This window comes from Harmonia axyridis, chromosome 6 (assembly GCF_914767665.1).
Source record: "Harmonia axyridis chromosome 6, icHarAxyr1.1, whole genome shotgun sequence".
Lineage (NCBI taxonomy): Eukaryota > Metazoa > Arthropoda > Insecta > Coleoptera > Coccinellidae > Harmonia > Harmonia axyridis.
Genome location: NC_059506.1, coordinates 36765501 through 36786782, shown reverse-complemented (window position 1 = coordinate 36786782; position 21282 = coordinate 36765501). Strand labels below are relative to the sequence as shown.

Here is a 21282-nt window from a genome sequence, read left to right as displayed (position 1 = left end):
GAAACAGACGAGATTACAGACGAAATAAAGTTTTTCGATAGAAATGCTCGGACAGGTCGATTTCTGTTTCGAGGGGGACAACTTAAGATGTAGGTTACGGACGCATAACGCTTCAACCCTTGCTACTACAACCCTCACCCCCAAATTTTGAATAGGGAAGATGGGGTGAGTGATACCTCGTTTGAAAGGTATTTTTATACTGATTTCAGCACAGTAATTGTTTTTTCATTTTATGCATTAGTTCTCGAAATATTCATGCGTTAGTTAGTTAGGAAGGAAGCCACAGTCATGGTTGTTTTGAAGCTCAAAATGTCGATTTTTCACAAAACACTACAAGTGCCATGAAAACACTACTTCATTTTCAAATACTTAGTTAAGAATATTTCGAGAACTAATGCATAAAATGAAAAAACAATTACTGTGCTGAAATCAGTATAAAAATACCTTTAAATTGAGGTATCACTCACCCCATCTTCCCTATTCAAAAATTGGGGGTGGGGGTTGTAGCAGCAAGGGTTAAAGCGCTATGCGTCCGTAACCTACATCTTAAGTTGTCCCCCTCGAAACAGAAATCGACCTGTCCGAGCATTTCTATCGAAAAACTTTATTTCGTCTGTAATCTCGTCTGTTTCGTTTTCAAATGGCCACCCTGTATAGGGTGTATCATAGGTAATTAGAAATGTTTCGACTATAGAACATTTTGGTCTGGATATACATATAGGGTGTATCTTAGGTCATTGGAAATAATTCAATTATAGAATCTTTGTCCAAAATATGAGGATTCAATCCAAATCAACTTGAAAAAATGTTTGTATCGTCTGAGATACAGGGTGCTTCATTTTAAAATTTATAAATTTTTTGTCATATTCAGCAAGATGTCTTGTTACAATAAACTTTACTGATTACTGAATAAGAATTTCTGGCTAACCAGAGACGTACGACAAGGACAAACAACTGGTTAATCTTCCTCAAATTCTAGGCCACTGGTGGAAATGCAATTTTATGATACTCTGATAATTTATACGTAAATTTCTTGCTCTTCATTCATAGCATGACTATTTCTTGAGATTTTTTAGTTTATGAAGCTTCACCTTCATTTTGATTGAAGTTCAATTTGAGGAAAAACTATAATAATCTAACTGAAATCCACAACACCCAATTAATGAATACATCAAAAGATTGTGCGTCTTTATGTTTCACTCAAAATACGGAGAATGTAGGTTTATAGTATCTACTGTTAATGCCAAATATGAAAATTAGACATCCACAGGAAATATTGTAGAAAACGTATCAGGCACAATACGTCGGTTAACTATCTAACTGCGCATGAAAGCAGCTAAAAGATCCAATATCTCCTCATTTTTTTCTAATTCCTGCCAGAATGGAGCGTCCATTCTACCGTGCATCGTTCCAGCAACGCCCGCCAAGCGATTTTCCACAGAAAGAACGACTTGATGACTACGAATTTCCCAGATGAAAACTCTCCTCATATTCTCCGGAAAATCTCCATCTGAATTTTTAACGAAACCGACTGTGTTGCGGTTTTGAGGCACTGGCGGATCTAGGAGGTTTTTTGATTGGAGTTCACAATCGATCAAAATCAACAACGTGTTAATGATTCTGAGCAGTGGTTGAAGCTGTTTAAGTGCAATAATCGTGAATTTTTGCGTCGATATGTAACAATGGATGAAACATGGCTCCATCATTTCACTCCTGAGTCCAATCAACAGCCAGCTGAGTGGACTGCATACGATGAACCCAATCCAAAGCGAGGAAAAACACAACAGTCAGCTGGCAAGGTTATGGCATGAGTATTCTGAGATGCGCAAGGTATAATATTCACTGATTACTTTCAAAAGTGCCAGACCATCAATAGCGATTATTATATAGAGTTAGTGAATCTTTTAAAGGATGAAATCGTTATAAAACGGTCCCATTTGAAGAAAAAAAAGGTGCTGTTCCATCAAGACACTGTGCCGTGTCACAAATCAATGAAAACAATGGCAAAATTGAATGAATTGGGCTTCGAATTGCTCCTGCATCCACCGTATCCGCCAGATCTGACCCCCAGCGACTTTTTCCTGTTCTCAGACCTCAAAAGAATGCTCGCTGGAAAGAAAGTTGGCACCAATGAAGAAGTAATCGCCGAACCTGAGGCCTATTTTGAAGCGAAAGACATTTCGTACTACAAAATGTTATCGAAAAGTTGTAAGATCGCTATAATCGCTGTATCGCCCTCGCAGGCAACTATGTTGAATAATAAAATCGAATTTTGGCAAAAAATTGTGTTATACTATGGAAGACCGGGGACTTTTCTTTGGCCTGTTATATATCTGACGAAATTTTTTCTCGATTACCCCCTCAAGAAAAAAAACTAGACCCCTGCCTTTAATACTTTTCTTCAACACAGTTGAAAATGTTGGTGTGGTGGTGGTTCTTTGTGATTTGATTGTGGTTTGGGTATTTCTCCAGATCAGTTGCATATCCATCACTCTCTGGAAGTAATATCTTGTATTGAGAAAACAAAGAGGGGTTGTGGCCACCCTTAAAACCCCCTATCAGTGCTGCCAATGCACGAATGGACGGTTGAATCGCTTGTCACATTTCGAATCACGTATTTCGATATTCGCCCCCTCTTGTGGGAGTCTTCCTGACGCAATTCGTCTTCTCGGAAATGAGCTGATCCTTCATCGTTCCAGACTCATGGTCTGCTAGGCATTTAGTAGGCTGTAATTGTGTTAGCGATAATGGGATCTGACTACCAACCGATGGAGACAAATCACCGACCAGTTTTCCACAAAAAATCTAATCGAATCGCGAGATTGAAATTAATAGCGCAAGATGCTGAAGTGATTCTAACCGTATCATCTGATCTTTTCGTTCGACCAGGGATGAACATGTCGAATTATACGATTGACGTACTGATTTATTATGATGGAAAATTTGATTTGAGGATTTCGCGTTGGTGGTGGCGTAGTCAGGACGATAAAAAAATTTGAGCAGAATATCGAAGAAAGTACTTACTTGAGCGCTCGTCATTGATTCACCAATTGCATTTTTGAAGACCACATATGCGCTCAAAAGATCCTGACAATCACATCAGTATTTTTCTTCAATCTTTATCCGTCTGAGTCTCAGATATTCCAGAAACCTCAATATATTTCCGTGGAAAAATACTTTAGCTTAGAAGAATCACCCTTTGCATTGCAGTCTCAATATGGGGCCTGGCTGTTCTTTGCGCCACACCAGCAGCTATAGGGTCGCACATAAAAGACATTTATAGCGAAGAGTTAAACATCAACTTCTCCATATATTACCCTTTCCCTGAACACTGGTTGGATGGTAATTACCCTTGAACTGTGGTTTTGGGGAAGTTCTTGGTTCTCTACGTCATCCCCTTGGCTATTATAGCTATATTTTACATGAACATGGCTAACCATCTCATTATAAGCACTAGGAATGTACCAGGGGAGGCACAAGGTACCCAAAGACAGGTAAGATTCTGCAATTCTCTCTTCCTGTCTAGCAAAGTTACCATGTCACTCAAAAATTCTTTTTCCTTACAGATAAAAGCAAGAAAAAAGGTGGCCATCACAGTTCTCATTTTCGTGGTGGCTTTCGCTATATGCTTTCTGCCTTTCCATATGTATCTGCTATTCTTCTACTTTTATCCAAACTTCGATAAAGTCTACAACGCCTTCTGGAACTATTTTAGAATCGTGGCTTTCTTCTCTTTTATCTCCACTCTTGCTCCAATCCTGTTGCTCTATACTGGGTCAGTGGAGCTTTCAAAAAACACTTCAACAGGTGAGTTGAAAACGAAATTATATAACGAGGAGAAAGATAATATATTACACAATACTTTTGATTAAAAAAAAATTGGTTTGATGGTGGATATTAATTTTAAAACTGTAGAATTACACCCTTGGAGACCATATGTTAACCTTTGCGTTCAAAAGATCCTGACTTCATGTCAGTACTTCTTCTCAATATTCTAGGATCTCATTGAATTCAGGGAGATAGACGTGGCACACCCTGTAAAACGAATTTCACGCAAAGTGCTGAACTGGTCAATCAATATTATGCATTAAAATGGAGAGCAGCAAGTCTTTTCAGTAGAAGCCTTGTTTTTTAAAGGTTGTTGTGTTCCCGTTGGGCCTTGCTCTGTGTGGAAAACCAGCTGCTATATTGGTAACTACTTCCAGAGCTACGCAGTGTGTTATACAATTTCCTTAGTGAGAATTGTTGATTGCTGTACGCTGTGCTTTTCCTGCGGGATTGAATTGAAAGTTAGATTTTCCTCGCGTTTCAGAAAACCAGATAACCTACTCAAAAAAATTAAATTACTTCGCTCCACAATGTGTTCTCCAGAAATTCTAGTTACTTCAATGCTTTTGTTCGACTTTGGAATAATTGATTTCTTCTGGAGGGAACGTATCAATTCTTGATTAGTCGAGTCGGTTGGGTTAGGTTTTATTTTACTCCAGAGACGCAAACATGGAGTGACTTCGAGATTCGTTCATTTGGTTCATGGTAAGAAGTCGGAAAGACAGTTTTTAATTGTTTGCGTGAATGCATAACATAAATAATCGTTATCCAAAGAAAGTGTTACATTCTGGAATAACTGTTATGAAAATAACTGATACATTCTTTAATAACTGTTATTTCAAAACGTAATGTATCTGAAGAGCAAAATTGCAAGTTTTTTTCAAATTTGGTGAGGAATTTCGATTAATACATCCGATATACTAACCTACTTTGAAAATTTCAAGTTTCTAGGTTTATCCATTCCAGAGTTAACGTCTTTACGGCCAGACATCATCGTATTTGAGAACGTATTCTAACCTCATCATTTCCAACTCAAAATTGTTACGATGAGCTCAAAAAAGAATCGATAAGTGCCAGGAAAAACGGAAAAACTTCGTTAAAAACCCCTCATAGAATTAATACACAGTGCTTTCCCGCAGATTCCTTTTTTTCCCGTTTAATAATCAACTAGACAATTCTGGACACGTCACGCAGCGGATATCTGGAGATTATCGGGATTTTAATGGTCCGAAACATCCTCAGCGTCGTTTCCAACATCCATTCACGAAATATGCGGCGAATCCATCATACAGAGATTATTGTTCGTTGCGCCAGTCTGACAGTTCTATTAGGATGCGAGGAAAACCCTAACCTAACTTTTGTTCGACGCCAAACAAATCAGCAAATGAGGTGTGCATTCAACATCAACTATTTTCAACTGAACTCACATGGGGTATTCTCGTACTCGGGAAAACTAGATAATTAATTGATGAATCAAGGCTGGAAGATTGGCTAGAATGCAGCCTTTCAATACAGCTACCAGTTCGATCTTTTGTTCTGTGCCCTGCTTAACAATTTTATCATATTGGCAAATATGACAACGTCCATAAAAGCCTTGACGATCACTTCGTGATAGCCACTGGCTAGTCCAGCATTTTGTTTTTTGATCTGGACATTTACGTAGTATGTGTTCAGCCAGAAGGTACTTATTCTGACATTGACAGTGACCCGTCAGCGGTGTCAATATAATATGAGGCTCCACTTGAATCGATTGCATGAGCACAAATCTTTTCGACCGCGGTTGTATTCCTCCTTTCCAGGTTTTGATTTCTGAGTTCCCATTCCTCTAGCATTATTTGAAAAGTCCTCAGAATGGTTCTGATCCAAGGGTTACCTTGGTGTTGTTTCTGCTACTTTATCGGTTTGTCCATTGTTTTCAATAATGCAGATAGAGAGCTGTTAAAATCTAATGAAGGTGGAAAACTGTTTATGACACGTATTGAGAGGTGACCAGTATCAATTGCTCCAGCTCCTGCTAAGGCACAAAATAGAGAGAAAATGAGGACCAGGAAGGAGGTAAGAGACTGGACAGGGAAGATTGTCCAAACTTTAGTCCACAATAACCAAAAAGGAGATCAATTCAACCAAGGTTCGCCAATCTTCACTAAAAGAGGCACTAAAAGTAGAAGAAAGAAGATGCTACCAAGATAAAAGCTTGGATTAAGGACAATATCCACAAGAACGAAAGATAACTTCAGCTGAAAGTTCTGACAGTTTTAAAGTGATATACTCGTATGAGCTGATCCATATGAGTCACTCGATATAACTTACTTTTTCGATGCCCTATATGTTAACACAATATTTCAATGTGATCAATAATTTCTGAGACATTGAAACTTCTGAAACTGGCACAATTCTCTCTCTGTCACGCATCGTTGTTTTGAAACTAAGTTTAGACTGAATAGGTGCCGAAATGTGAAATCCACAGTATTGTATTATCTTCTACCAACCCTCAACTTCATCCTTGTAAATAATAAACAAAAACAAGGCATGTAAATTAGGTAAGATGGCGCTAAACATCCCTCTTCGCACTGGAAAACAAGTAGAAAGTCAAGAATGGAAAGCTTCTTATCAGATATTTTCACAGATTTCCCTCATAGCTTAGAGTAACAATCCCCACACAGAATATTGAAGAGAGAGAGGATCAAGTTGAACGTTTGAAAGCGAAATCGGAAAACAGATCTGGATCCAGATCCAGTTCTTACGGCAAACTTCTCAACTTCTTGAGAAATAATGGAGATAAGTTTCCGGACAAGAGATTGAGGGTTGGTTCAGAAGGGTTAACTTGCCGACTTGGGGCCTTTGTAAGGGTTGCACGTCAGTAATATGATTTTTGCTTGCCTAATGACACGAAAGGATATTGCTAAATGAGGCAATGGGCAAAAACACAAACGGGACAAACGGAACAGCCAAAGAAAGATTCGATAACGAGTTCTTTATTACTTCCCAACTATATTCCTCAGGCTGTGTATACTCTGGGTAATTCATTTAGCGAATTTTAGTACCTAGTGGAGTAGTATATGTTACAGCAAATTTGAGGCAAAAAGTTGTTACAGGGGGTGCCTAAATTCGATGCTAACTGAAAATATCTCGAGAACTATAACACCTCAAGATCATAGAAGTCAATGACAATTTTAGAGAAATAGAGAAAGTTGGTGTTTCTTAAATAGGACACCATTTATTTTTTAAGGCAGTTTTTCAGTGGCAGATTCGTCAAAATAATTCCGTTATCGGTTCCAAATATCTAAACTCAATTTGAATGATCCTGAAGATTTTCGATCTAAGCTGGTTTAGATTGAAATAGTCCGTCTACAAATTTTCTGTTGACTCCTTAATTCCTTATTCTTTTACATCTACTTCAAAAGAACTTTGTCAGTTAGAAGCTGCATTCAGACAGGGAGGCAGGAGAAATTGATCTCAATGTTTTTTTACAGTTTCTTTCATTCCTTTGGGAACATCTTTGACTCTTTGGTGGTATAATTATCATTCAGCTTCTTCAAATAATAAGCTGGAAGCTTCTTATACTTCCTAATTCCATCATCATGAAATATTGAGAGCAACTTGAATGTCAATATTTTTCGCCTTGATGAACCTTTGAACAAATCCTTGTTATACTATTTATGTATTCTGTTCTCCAAATTAAAAGAACTCTTCCTTGTTGCACTGAGTTCCAATGAGTGAGGATTACTGCATACTATTCCTAACCTTCATTTTTTCCCATAATTGCTCCTTCTGTCACGTGGGACGTCTCTCATTTCGAGTAAACCATTTAGCTAACATGACATTGAGATATCAAGGCTTTATATGAATCGTAATGGGGTAATCAGTTACTTATTACCGCTTTATAACCCTCTAGTTACTGTTGTAAGTACACCCCCTTTATCTCCAGGCTTCTATAGCCTGTAGGTTATTGGAGGCTACTAATTACAGAATCAGTCGGTTGAAATGTAAACATGTATAGACATAATGGATATGTAGTAATCACGGATAAACAGCTATTCACTGTATGGACCATATAATTGATCATCAAATGTTGTTGTTTCGTATTGATTTTGAATTCTATTGAAAATATATGCAAGTACAGATTAAATGATTTCAAGATTCATTCATGTATGTTTTGAATTCGTTGCAGAAACTATACAAATCAATGAACTGGAAGATGAATATTGTAGGTGACTCATCATAAAAAGGAGAGAAAATAGTCCTAAAAGATTGTGGGACCATAGGACTTTTTTTCCCTCCATTTTCATATCCAAATCAATTCTCAAATAAATGTTTTTTTGAGTGGCTTACATACTTTTCGATTGAATTAATAATAAATGACATTTAAATTCAAAATAATGTCAGTTAATGATTCGAGATGAGAAACCCATCAGAGTATTTCTAATAAAGGGTGTTTTTTTAGAGCTATAGAACTTTAAATTGCAATAAAACAACGATGGATTACTCGATTGACATGAATTTCATTTATCCGCAAGATAATCTTGCGGCATTACATTTTAAATATGATGTCTGGCATATAACCGCCAAGGCTGGCTCGGATGTAGTCCAATCTGGATGTCCAATTTTCGATTACTTTTTCCAACATTTGTGGCCGTATATCGGCAATAACACGGCGAATGTTGTCTTCCAAATGGTCAAGGGTTTGTGGCTTATCCGCATAGACCAATGACTTTACATAGCCCCACAGAAAGTAGTCAAGCGGTGTTAAATCACAAGATCTGGGCGGCCAATTCACAGGTCCAAAACGTGAAATTAGGCGGTCACCAAACGTGTCTTTCGATAAATCGGTTGTATCACGAGCTGTGTGACATGTTGCGCCGTCTTGTTGGAACCACAGCTCCTGGACATCATGGTTGTTCAATTCAGGAATGAAAAAATCAGTAATCATGGCGCTATACCGATCACCATTGACTGTAACGTTCTGGCCATCATCGTTTTTGAAGAAGTACGGACCAATGATTCCACCAGCCCATAAAGCGCACCAAACAGTCAGTTTTTCTGGATGTAACGGTGTTTCGACATACACTTGAGGATTAGCTTCACTCCAAATGCGGCAGTTTTGTTTGTTGACGTAGCCATTCAACCAGAAGTGCGCTTCATGGCTAAACAAAATAAAATGGACGTAGTGCGCGATACGTATTCCGCACAGAACCATTATTTTCGAAATGAAATTGCACTATTTGCAAGCATTGTTCAGTCGTGAGTCTATTCATGATGAATTGCCAAACCAAACTGAGAATAAATCACTTGACAGCTGTTAAATCGGTCGCCATCTTGAACAGTAATGCCAACTTAAAGTTATATACCTCGAAAAAAACACCCGTTATTAGCTTCAACTACACTCGGAAAATGCAGCAGGAGAAGCGAAGAACTGGAAAATCGTGGAAATGTTGTTGATATATCGAAAATGTAGATATATCAAGTGTGGCATGAAGATTGATGTAAAATCCGGATTAGCCATAACATATCTGTTGAAACGAACTCACCCCAATCAAATCTCCGATAAAATTGTCGAATTTATATGATTCTGGCAAAGATTTATTACTGACCTTGTAATGGAGATAGGAAAATTGTGAATCAATCAGAAGCTGCGATTGTGGAAGTTGTTCGTTTGATATTTTCGGAAATATATTGGGTGTTCTTTTTCGAGGTATATAACTTTAAGTTGGCATTACTGTTCAAGATGATGACCGATTTAACAGCTGTCAAGTGATTTATTCTCAGTTTGGTTTGGAAATTCATCATAAACAGACTCACGCCTGAACAACGCTTGCAAATAGTGCAATTTTATTTCGATAATGATGGTTCTGTGCGGAATATGTATCGCGCACTACGTCCATTTTATTTTGTTTAGCGATGAAGGGCACTTCTGGTTGAATGGCTACGTCAACAAACAAAACTGCCGCATTTGGAGTGAAGTTAATCCTCAAGTGTATGTCGAAACACCGTTACATCCAGAAAAAATGACTGTTTGGTGCGCTTTATGGGCTGGTGGAATCATTGGTCCGTACTTTTCAAAAACGATGATGGCCAGAACGTTTCATTCAATGGTGATCGGTATAGAGCCATGATTACTAACTTTTTCATTCCTGAATTGAACAACCATGATGTACAGGAGCTGTGGTTCCAACAAGACGGCGCAATATGTCACACAGCTCGTGCCACAATCGATTTATTGAAAGACACGTTTGGTGATCGCCTAATTTCACGTTTTGGACCTGTGAATTGACCTCCAAGCAGATCTTGTGATTCAACACCGCTAGACTACTTTCTGTGGGGATATGTAAAGTCATTGGTCTATGACTCTCTGCGGATGAGCCACAAACCCTTGACCATTTGGAAGACAACATTCGCCGTGTTATTGTCGGTATACGGCCACAAATGTTGGAAAAAGTAATCGGAAATTGGACGTCCAGATTGGGCAACATCCGAACCAGCCGTGGCGGTCATATGCCAGAAATCATATTTAAAATGTAATGCCAAAAGATTATCTTGCGGATATATAAAATTCATGTCAATCGAATAATCCATCGTTGTTTTATTGCAATTTAAAGTTCTAAAGCTCTTAAAAAAACACCCTTTAGAATATGTAATGAAATAATCTTCAGTTTTTCTTATAGGGGATTAAGTTTTTGAACGATTATTTTTCAATTCAAAGTTGTGGATTGGTTAATATCTGAATTCTTCATTTTCAGCTTTTGATATCGATTGATCGTCTCTGAACATTCAGTGTAGAAAATGCCGGAAACGTTTGTTCGAAGTAATATCTCAATGTCATCTAATATCATTTCCTACCTTAGAGATTTTTTTCAATCGGACGGTCACAATAACTACCAATATCTGAACATGAGCAATGAAAACTGATCCAGAATAGCAGAAGCGCAAATACAAAGACTCTAATTAACAAACAGACCTAAATTAGCACCTATGGCCATAAAATCTTCGTATGGTTTGTTCAACCTTCATATAGACTATGATAACAGTAGCTCGAGATAGGAATCTTGAGACTGCTGTGTACATTTCATTTAGTGAATTGATTCAAGTTGTTATTCGTTTCAGATCACCTGTTCCCCTGAAGAAGTCATTATCTGACCAAACTTTCATAGGAATTGAAATCTTTCCTTCTGGATTATGTTTATAAAGGGTGTTTTTTTTAGAGTTATAGAACTTTAAATTACAATAAAACAACGATGGATCATTCGATTGACATGAATTTTATTTATCCGCAAGATAATCTTGTGGCATTACATTTTAAATATGATTTCTGGCATATAACCGCCACGGCTGGCTCGGATGTAGTCCAATCTGGACGTCCAATTTTCGATGACTTTTTACAACATTTGTGGCCGTATATCGGCAATAACACGGCGATGGTTTGTCTTCCAAATGGTCAAGGGTTTGTGGCTTATCCGCATAGACCAATGACTTAACATAGCCCCACAGGAAGTAGTCTAGCGGTGTTGAATCACAAGATCTTGGAGGCCAATTCACAGGTCCCAAACGTGAAATTAGGCGGTCACCAAACGTGTATTTCAATAAATCGATCGTGGCACCAGCTGTGTGACATGTTGCGCCGTCTTGTTGGACATCATGGTTGTTCAATTCAGGAATGAAAAAGTTAGTAATCATGGCTCTATACCCATCACCATTGACTGTAACGTTCTGGCCATCATCGTTTTTGAAGAAGTACGGATTAATGATTCCACCAGCCCATAAAGCGCACCAAATAGTCAGTTTTTCTGGAAGTAACGGTGTTTCGATATACACTTGAGGATTAGCTTCACTCTAAATGCAGCAGTTTTGTTTGTTGACATAGCCATTCAACCAGAAGTGCGCTTCATCGCTACACAAAATAAAATGGACGTAGTGCGTGATACGTATTCCGCACAAAACCATTATTTTCGAAATAAAATTGCACTATTTGGAAGAGTTGTTCAGGCGTGAATCTATTCATGATGAATTGCTAAACCAAACTGAGAATAAATCACTCGACAGCTGTTAAATCGGTCGTCATCTAAAACAGTAATGCCAACTTAAAGTTATATACCTCGAAAAAAAAAACACCCGTTATATTGTTTTTTGTCCTAATTATTAGTTCCTTCATTGTATCATTTTCAAGTTCAAACCACTTCGTGGATGAACTGAAGATTACATATTTATCTATTTATATTCTTTCAAAAAAGCAAAAGATCTTACCAAAAATATTACCTGCAAAATACTCATTTCAATTTCTACACAATTCTCTTCAATTATTTTCTTAGCACCCATTCCCTTAACAATCACAAACTACTACTAAAACTAATTGGACATTGTTATGAAAGTCTTCAACAATTAAAAATAATCCACTTGCTTTTCAGTTTTCACAGCACGCTTACATGTTTGTGGCATCCAAATAGAGAAGCAATTAAAATTTAATTCTTCTTTAGGATAGCCAGGAAATTTTCCACCTGTGATATAATTTTTCGTTATTATTTTTTCAATTATTCTTATTGCTTGTCTATATACTAAGTCAGGAATCAGTACTATGGGGGGGAAAGGGGAAAGAAACGTGTTTTTTTAAAAGGGAAGAAAAGTTTAGACTTTTTTCGACCGTTGGGAGGGGAGGAGAAAGGGACGCGATAATACGTTTCGAAAGAGGAAAGACGGACATTTGTTACGGTACCGGGGTTTTTCGACAAAAGTACCCTGATTATTTTATAATAATTCTCAAACTCGACGAAAAAATCGATTTTCGTCGAAAAGTGAAAACTTCTAGAAACGAGATGGGGCGTAGGATAACGTCGGGACGAGATGTTTTGGCTCAATCTGATGCACGAAAGATGAACTGGAAAAGTAACGGAGCCCTTTTTTCGATTTTCGTCTTTGTTTTCTCGAAAAATTCACGCAAAAATGTGCAATTTTGGTAACATTTTGACGTTTCTCTTAAATCTGTGTTCCCCAATATCATCCATCGATGGCATTCAAAGTAGGAACGCCCCTAATTATAAATACGAAACGTCAGATGATATTCGACTAGAAACATTAAAATTTGGACGAATTCAGAGGAAAGATGCAAGAAAAGATGATTAATATACGATTTCTATCCTTTTTTCCATGTATATTTGGTGATATTTTCAAACGGAATCGTTTTGTGTCAATGGGAAACTTGATAAGCCAGAAGTCTCTACAGGAGTCATTTGAGGAGTTTTTAACGAGATATTCAAGGAAATAATAAACTACCACTGTATGTACCGCCCTTTTATGATGGTATTATTGCGTTTTGTTGAGGTTTTCATGGAAATTCGTCAAATTTTGAAGCATTCCGTTTCATGTGAATTGTCAAGGACAAACGTAAATATATCATTTCGGACAGATATTAGCATCCAACCTGAAGTAAGCCGGTAGGTAGAGATATTTTAATTAGATATCCTTTATATTTAACGATTTTTTAAACGAAAATCATGAAAATTCATCAACTTATAGAATTTCTGTCACCATTTATTTTGACATTTTTCCTATAAGAAGCACAAATGCACCTAATTATTCAAAGGCATTGTAGCCGGATCGTTAGGGATGCGGTCGTTCAAACTGAGGTCTCTATGGGTTGCCAGTTCAAGTCTTGCAGCAGATCATAATTTTTTTTTCTTATTTTTGCGCCAGTTATTAATTTTTATATTATTTGGCGGTGAATGCTTCGGAATATTTATATGGATCAATTTTTTTTTGGTCTATTGTGTGAATGATTTCGTAGTATACACATATAATTATGTTTTTCCGATTTTCAAAGTACATAATATAAGAATAACGATTATACATTGTTTTTTTTCAAGTTGCCTATTGGAGGTTTTTCGATAAATTGACCAATTTGAAATCTTAAAATGAAAGCGATTCCTACATTTCCATATTATACAGGGTGTACATTTTTCGAGCGCCAATTATGCTTTTCTGTAAAATAGAAAACTCATGAAATCTGAAAATTGAAATTTCAAGTTTGATTTCACATAATTTGCGAAATTATACGTGCGATGAATAACGTTTATACAGAGTGTACAATTTCCGAGTACCAATTTCCGAGATGTCTCTGGAGAACTGAAAACTTTTCTTATAGTTGACATGTTAGCTCTAGGTTATCATTTCATTGCATAATTCTTGAAGGTTTACAGGTGGGGATTGACGGTTATATACAGAGTGTATAATTTTCGAGTGGCTATAAGACGTTTATTCTTCTTTATCATAGAGAAAATCATTGAGGAAATATATAATAATTAATTAACAATTATACAGGGAGTAGAAAATTGGGATAACAATTTGATATTCGTGAAAAATTAGACACAATGAAATCTGAAAATTGGATGAATAAAACCCAATGGCTTTCGAGCAATAATGAACATCACCACATGGGAAGCTTTAGCAATTAATTATAAATAATAATTCAATAAATGAAATTTATACAGGATGAGGAATTTAGTGGCAATTAGATATTTCTGAAGAATTGAGACAATATAAAATATGAAAATTGAGAATTGAAATTACAGCTTCTTTTTTTTACAATAGATTGGGATTTTTTCTTTTCATTTGTGTTTCTACAAGAAATTTATATACAGGATGTTTCATGTAAATATACAGTTTATACAGGGTTGAGTTGATTGTCAGTTGATACGAATTATTGGATATTATTCCAATCCTCAAATTACATACAAGATGCGCGTTACTCACGCGTATATTCAAGAAACCTTGAGAGGAGATATGGGAGTATTTATGAATGAATTCAAAGGTAGATCTATGGGCTATATGGATCAAACTAAACGGTAGATCTATAGGCTATATTGATCTACCTACAAGGTAGATCTATGGGCAACAATGATCTACCTACAAGGTAGATCAGTGGGCAACATTGATCTACCTAAAAGGTAGATCTATGTGCAACATTGATCTACCTATTAGGTAGATCTACAGGATATATTGATCTACCTACAAGGTAGATCTACGGCGCGTACTAGTTAGATATACTAATCGTGGAATCAGTACTATGGGGGGGAAAGGGGAAAGAAACGTGTTTTTTTAAAAAGGAAGAAAAGTTTACACTTTTTTCGACCGTTCGCAGGGAAGTACGAAGGGACTCGATGATACGTTTCGAAAGAGGAAAGACGGACATTTGTTACGGTACCGGGGTTTTTCGGCAAAAGTACCCCGATTATTTTATAATTATTCTCAAACTGGACGAAAAAATCGATTTTCGTCGAAAAGTGAAAACTTCTAGAAACGAGATGGGGCGTAGGATATCGTCGGGACGAGATGTTTTGGCTCAATCTGATGCACGAAAGATGAACTGGAAAAGTAACGGAGCCCTTTTTTCGATTTTCGTCTTTGTTTTCTCGAAAAATTCACGCAAAAATGTGCAATTTTGGTAACATTTTGACGTTTCTCTTAAATCTGTGTTCCCCGATATCATCCATCGATGGCATTCAAAGTAGGAACGCCCCTAATTATAAATACGAAACGTCAGATGATATTCGACTAGAAACATTGAAATTTGGACGAATTCAGAGGAAAGATGCAAGAAAAGATGATTCACATTCGATTCAGATACGTTTTTCGAGGTATATTTGATGATATTTTCAAAAAGAATCATTTTGTGTCAGTCGAATACATTCGTTTGCTGAAGCTTCTACTGGACTTATTTTGGTTATTTGAGGTGTTTTCAACGATATATTTAAGCAAAGAATGGACTGAAATGGTAGGAAACGTCCTTTTCTGATGGTATCTTTGCGTTTTGTTGAGATTTTCATGGAAATTGGTCAAATCTTATAGCATTTCGTTTCATGTAAGTTGTCAAGGAGAGACGTGAATATTTCATTTTGCACTGATAACAGCAATCAAGTCGAAGTAAATTTGTAAGTAGAGATATAAATATTCGATTTCCCTCATATCTAACGGTTTTTTACACGAAAATCATGAAAATTCTTCAAATTTATAGAATCTCTGTATCCTGTGATTTTGACATTTTCCCTATAAGAAGCAGAAATGCAATTTGTTCCTCAACGTGGTCATGGCTGGAGGCTGTGAGTCGCGGACTGATAAACTGAGGCGCAGCGCTACTGCAGGTTCGAATCGCTGCCAGTCAGTGAATTTTTTTTCTTATTTTTCGCCAGTTATTAATTCTTATATTATTTTGCGGTGAATGCTTTGAAATTATGAAATGGATCAAATTTTTTTTGATCAACTGTGTGAATAATTCCGTAATATACATATTATATATTTATGTTTTTGCGTAGTTTTCAAAGTATCTACTTATGAGAATAACGATTTTACAGTGTTTCTGAAGTTACCGTGCCTATTGGAGGTTTCTTGATGAATAGACCTATTTGAAATATGAAAATCGGTATAATAAAATTAATGAACTGATTTGAAAATAATAGGGGTTCCCACATTTTCATCTCATACAGGGTGCACAATAGATTTATAGTTGAGATCATAGCTACAGGTTATTATTCCATAGCATAATTCTTGAAGGTATATACTAAGTGACTGACTATCATATACAGGGTGTTTCATGTCGAATTGATTAAAATTATTCCTCAAATTACATACATACTGTGCGTTGCTAACGCGTATTTATGAAAATACTGAAACCTTAGTATCTCGCTGTATATTAGTCCGATATCGATAATACAGAAGATATGCAGTATTTGAATGAATTTTATATAGATTTTTGGTGATGCAGATCTATGGCCAATGCAGATCTATGGCCAATGCAGATCTATGGACAATGTGGATCTATGGCCAAAGCGGATCTATGGGCAATGTAGATCTACCTACAAGGTGTATCTACGGGCAAAGCGAATCTACCTACAAGGTAGATCTACGGCGCGTACTAGTTAGATATACTAATCGTGGAATCAGTACTATGGGGGGGAAAGGGGAAAGAAACGCGTTTTTTTAAAAAGGAAGAAAAGTTTACACTTTTTTCGACCGTTCGCAGGGAAGTACGAAGGGACGCGATAATACGTTTCGAAAGAGGAAAGACGGACATTTGTTACGGTACCGGGGTTTTTCGGCAAAAGTACCCCGATTATTTTATAATTATTCTCAAACTGGACGAAAAAATCGATTTTCGTCGAAAAGTGAAAACTTCTAGAAACGAGATGGGGCGTAGGATATCGTCGGGACGAGATGTTTTGGCTCAATCTGATGCACGAAAGATGAACTGGAAAAGTAACGGAGCCCTTTTTTCGATTTTCGTCTTTGTTTTCTCGAAAAATTCACGCAAAAATGTGCAATTTTGGTAACATTTTGACGTTTCTCTTAAATCTGTGTTCCCCGATAACATCCATCGATGGCATTCAGAGTAGGAACGCCCCTAATTATAAATAAGAAACGATGCGAATGAAAATGAGAAACGTCAGATGATATTCGACTAGAAACATTGAAATTTGGACGAATCGAGAGGAAATATACAAGAAAAGATGTTCAGATCCGATTTCTATCCGTTTTTCGAGGTATATTTGATGATATTTTAGAAAGAAAACGTTTTTGTCAGTGGGAAGCTTGATTTGCCAGAAGCCTCTACCAGGAGTCATTTGGTTATTTGAGAAGTTTTTTAACGAGAAATTTGAGGAAATAATAGACTAGAACTGTATGTACCGCCCTCTTATGATGATATTTTTGCGTTTTGTTGAGATTTTCATGGAAATTCGTCAAATCTTGAAGCATTCCGTTTCATGTAAATTGTCAAGGACATACGTAAATATATCATTTCAGACAGATATTAGCATCCAACCTGAAATGAGCCGGTAGGTAGAGATATTTTAATTAGATAACCTAAATATTTGACGATTTTTTAAACGAAAATCATGAAAATTCATCAACTTATAGAATCTCTGTCACCATTTATTTTGACAGTTTTCCTATAAGAAGCACAAATGCACCCAATTATACAAAGGCATTGTGGCCGGATCGTTAGGGATGCGGTCGTACAAACTGAGGTCTCTATGGGTTGCGAGTTCAAATCTTGCAGAAGCTCATAATTTTTTTTTCTTATTTTTTCGCCAGTTATTAATTTTTATATCATTTGGCAGTGAATACTTTGGAATAGTGAAATGGATCAAATAAAATCAATGATTATTTTAAAATAATAGGGATTCCCACATTCCCATTTCATACAGGGGGTACAATTTTCAAGCGTCAATTATACCTATATTTCTGGAAAATCGAGACCTTATAAATCTGAAAATTGGAATTAGAGCTTCCGGTTAGTTTTCTTTTGCATAATTTGCGAAAATATACGTGCGATGAATATTTTTTATACAGAGTGCACAATTTCCGAGTTCCAATTGGACGACTCTGGATAACTGAAACCTGTTGAAATCTGATAATTGAGATCTTAGATCCAGGTTATTTTTTTTGCATAATTCTTGGAGGTATACACTGAGTGATTGACGATTTCATACAGGGTGTATTAATCTTGAGTGGCAATCAGACGTTTATGCAAAATTGTAACCTATTGAAACAACGGATTATAAACTTCGGGTTATTCTTAGTTTTCATAATTTGTGAGGAATAATATAATAATTGATTAAAAATTTTACAGGGTGTATTGAATTGGGATATCAATTTGATATTTTTGGAAAAATAGGCAAAATGAAATCTGGAAATTTGGATGAAAGCTTTAGGTTAGTCTTAGACATTCCTGAAGATTCCGTATGGAAAATTGGTATCATAGCATTTGCTCTTTCTGCCATCTTGAAGGTATTCGAATAACGAGTCGGGCATGTTCATTGGTGTTTTTGGTTTCTTTTTTGTGTTTCAACAAAAACTTTATATACACGATGTTTGATGTCGATTTGATTAGAATTATTCCTCAAATTACATACAGACTGTGCGTTGTATATTAGTCCGATTTGAATGAATTTTATATGGGGTGTACATCTGTGGCCAATGCAGATCTATGGACAATGTGGATCTATGGACAAAGAGGATCTATGGGCAATGTAGATCTACCTACAAGGTGTATCTACGGGCAAAGCGAATCTACCTACAAGGTAGATCTACGGCGCGTACTAGTTCTATATACTAAGTCAGGAATCAGTACTATGGGGGGGAAAGGGGAAAGAAACGTGTTTTTTTAAAAGGGAAGAAAAGTTTAGACTTTTTTCGACCGTTGGGAGGGGAGGAGAAAGGGACGCGATAATACGTTTCGAAAGAGGAAAGACGGACATTTGTTACGGTACCGGGGTTTTTCGACAAAAGTACCCCGATTATTTTATAATAATTCTCAAACTCGACGAAAAAATCGATTTTCGTCGAAAAGTGAAAACTTCTAGAAACGAGATGGGGCGTAGGATAACGTCGGGACGAGATGTTTTGGCTCAATCTGATGCACGAAAGATGAACTGGAAAAGTAACGGAGCCCTTTTTTCGATTTTCGTCTTTGTTTTCTCGAAAAATTCACGCAAAAATGTGCAATTTTGGTAACATTTTGACGTTTCTCTTAAATCTGTGTTCCCCAATATCATCCATCGATGGCATTCAAAGTAGGAACGCCCCTAATTATAAATACGAAACGTCAGATGATATTCGACTAGAAACATTAAAATTTGGACGAATTCAGAGGAAAGATGCAAGAAAAGATGATTAATATACGATTTCTATCCTTTTTTCCATGTATATTTGGTGATATTTTCAAACGGAATCGTTTTGTGTCAATGGGAAACTTGATAAGCCAGAAGTCTCTACAGGAGTCATTTGAGGAGTTTTTAACGAGATATTCAAGGAAATAATAAACTACCACTGTATGTACCGCCCTTTTATGATGGTATTATTGCGTTTTGTTGAGGTTTTCATGGAAATTCGTCAAATTTTGAAGCATTCCGTTTCATGTGAATTGTCAAGGACAAACGTAAATATATCATTTCGGACAGATATTAGCATCCAACCTGAAGTAAGCCGGTAGGTAGAGATATTTTAATTAGATATCCTTTATATTTAACGATTTTTTAAACGAAAATCATGAAAATTCATCAACTTATAGAATTTCTGTCACCATTTATTTTGACATTTTTCCTATAAGAAGCACAAATGCACCTAATTATTCAAAGGCATTGTAGCCGGATCGTTAGGGATGCGGTCGTTCAAACTGAGGTCTCTATGGGTTGCGAGTTCAAGTCTTGCAGCAGGTCATAATTTTTTTTTCTTATTTTTGCGCCAGTTATTAATTTTTATATTATTTGGCGGTGAATGCTTCGGAATATTTATATGGATCAATTTCTTTTTGGTCTATTGTGTGAATGATTTCGTAGTATACACATATAATTATGTTTTTCCGATTTTCAAAGTACATATAAGAATAACGATTATACATTGTTTTTTTTCAAGTTGCCTATTGGAGGTTTTTCGATAAATTGACCAATTTGAAATTTTAAAATGAAAGCGATTCTTACATTTCCATATTATACAGGGTGTACATTTTTCGAGCGCCAATTATGCTTTTCTGTAAAATAGAAAACTCATGAAATCTGAAAATTGAAATTTCAAGTTTGATTTCACATAATTTGCGAAATTATACGTGCGATGAATAACGTTTATACAGAGTGTACAATTTCCGAGTACCAATTTCCGAGATGTCTCTGGAGAACTGAAAACTTTTCTTATAGTTGACATGTTAGCTCTAGGTTATCATTTCATTGCATAATTCTTGAAGGTATACAGGTGGGGATTGACGGTTATATACAGAGTGTATTATTTTCGAGTGGCTATTAGACGTTTATTCTTCTTTATCATAGAGAAAATCATTGAGGAAATATATAATAATTAATTAACAATTATACAGGGAGTAGAAAATTGGGATAACAATTTGATATTTGTGAAAAATTAGACACAATGAAATCTGAAAATTGGATGAATAAAACCCAATGGCTTTCGAGCAATAATGAACATCACCACATGGGAAGCTTTAGCAATTAATTATAAATAATAATTCAATAAATGAAATTTATACAGGATGAGGAATTTAGTGGCAATTAGATATTTCTGAAGAATTGAGACAATATAAAAAATTGAGAATTGAAATTACAGCTTCTTTTTTTTACAATAGATTGGGATTTTTTCTTTTCATTTGTGTTTCTACAAGAAATTTATATACAGGATGTTTCATGTAAATATACAGTTTATACAGGGTTGAGTTGATTGTCAGTTGACATATTCGATATTATTCCAATCCTCAAATTACATACAAGATGCGCGTTACTCACGCGTATATTCAAGAAACCTTAGTATCTCGCTTTATCTTAGTCCGATATCGATTTTACAGGAGATATGGGAGTATTTATGAATGAATTCAAAGGTAGATCTATGGGCTATATTGATCAAACTAAACGGTAGATCTATGGGCTATATTGATCTACCTACAAGGTAGATCTATGGGCAACAATGATC

The 21282-nt window shown here is 36.2% G+C and overlaps 1 protein-coding gene across 5 annotated transcripts in view; it reads right to left on the bottom strand.

Annotated features, from left to right (window-relative positions):
• The window catches only part of LOC123682952 (neuropeptide CCHamide-1 receptor-like), a 94612-nt gene that overhangs the window by 15010 nt on the left and 58320 nt on the right, over window positions 1-21282 (bottom strand). Inside the window, exon 1 of one of the 5 annotated variants that reach the window (XM_045621808.1) lies at window positions 12079-12178. The exons of 3 other annotated variants lie outside the window; for them this stretch is intronic. The gene's annotated coding sequence lies outside the window, so the exon portion shown is untranslated. Of the gene's footprint in view, window positions 1-10665; window positions 10773-12078; window positions 12179-21282 lie in introns of those variants that run through there. One more of the 5 variants, XM_045621806.1, reaches the window with a different exon arrangement.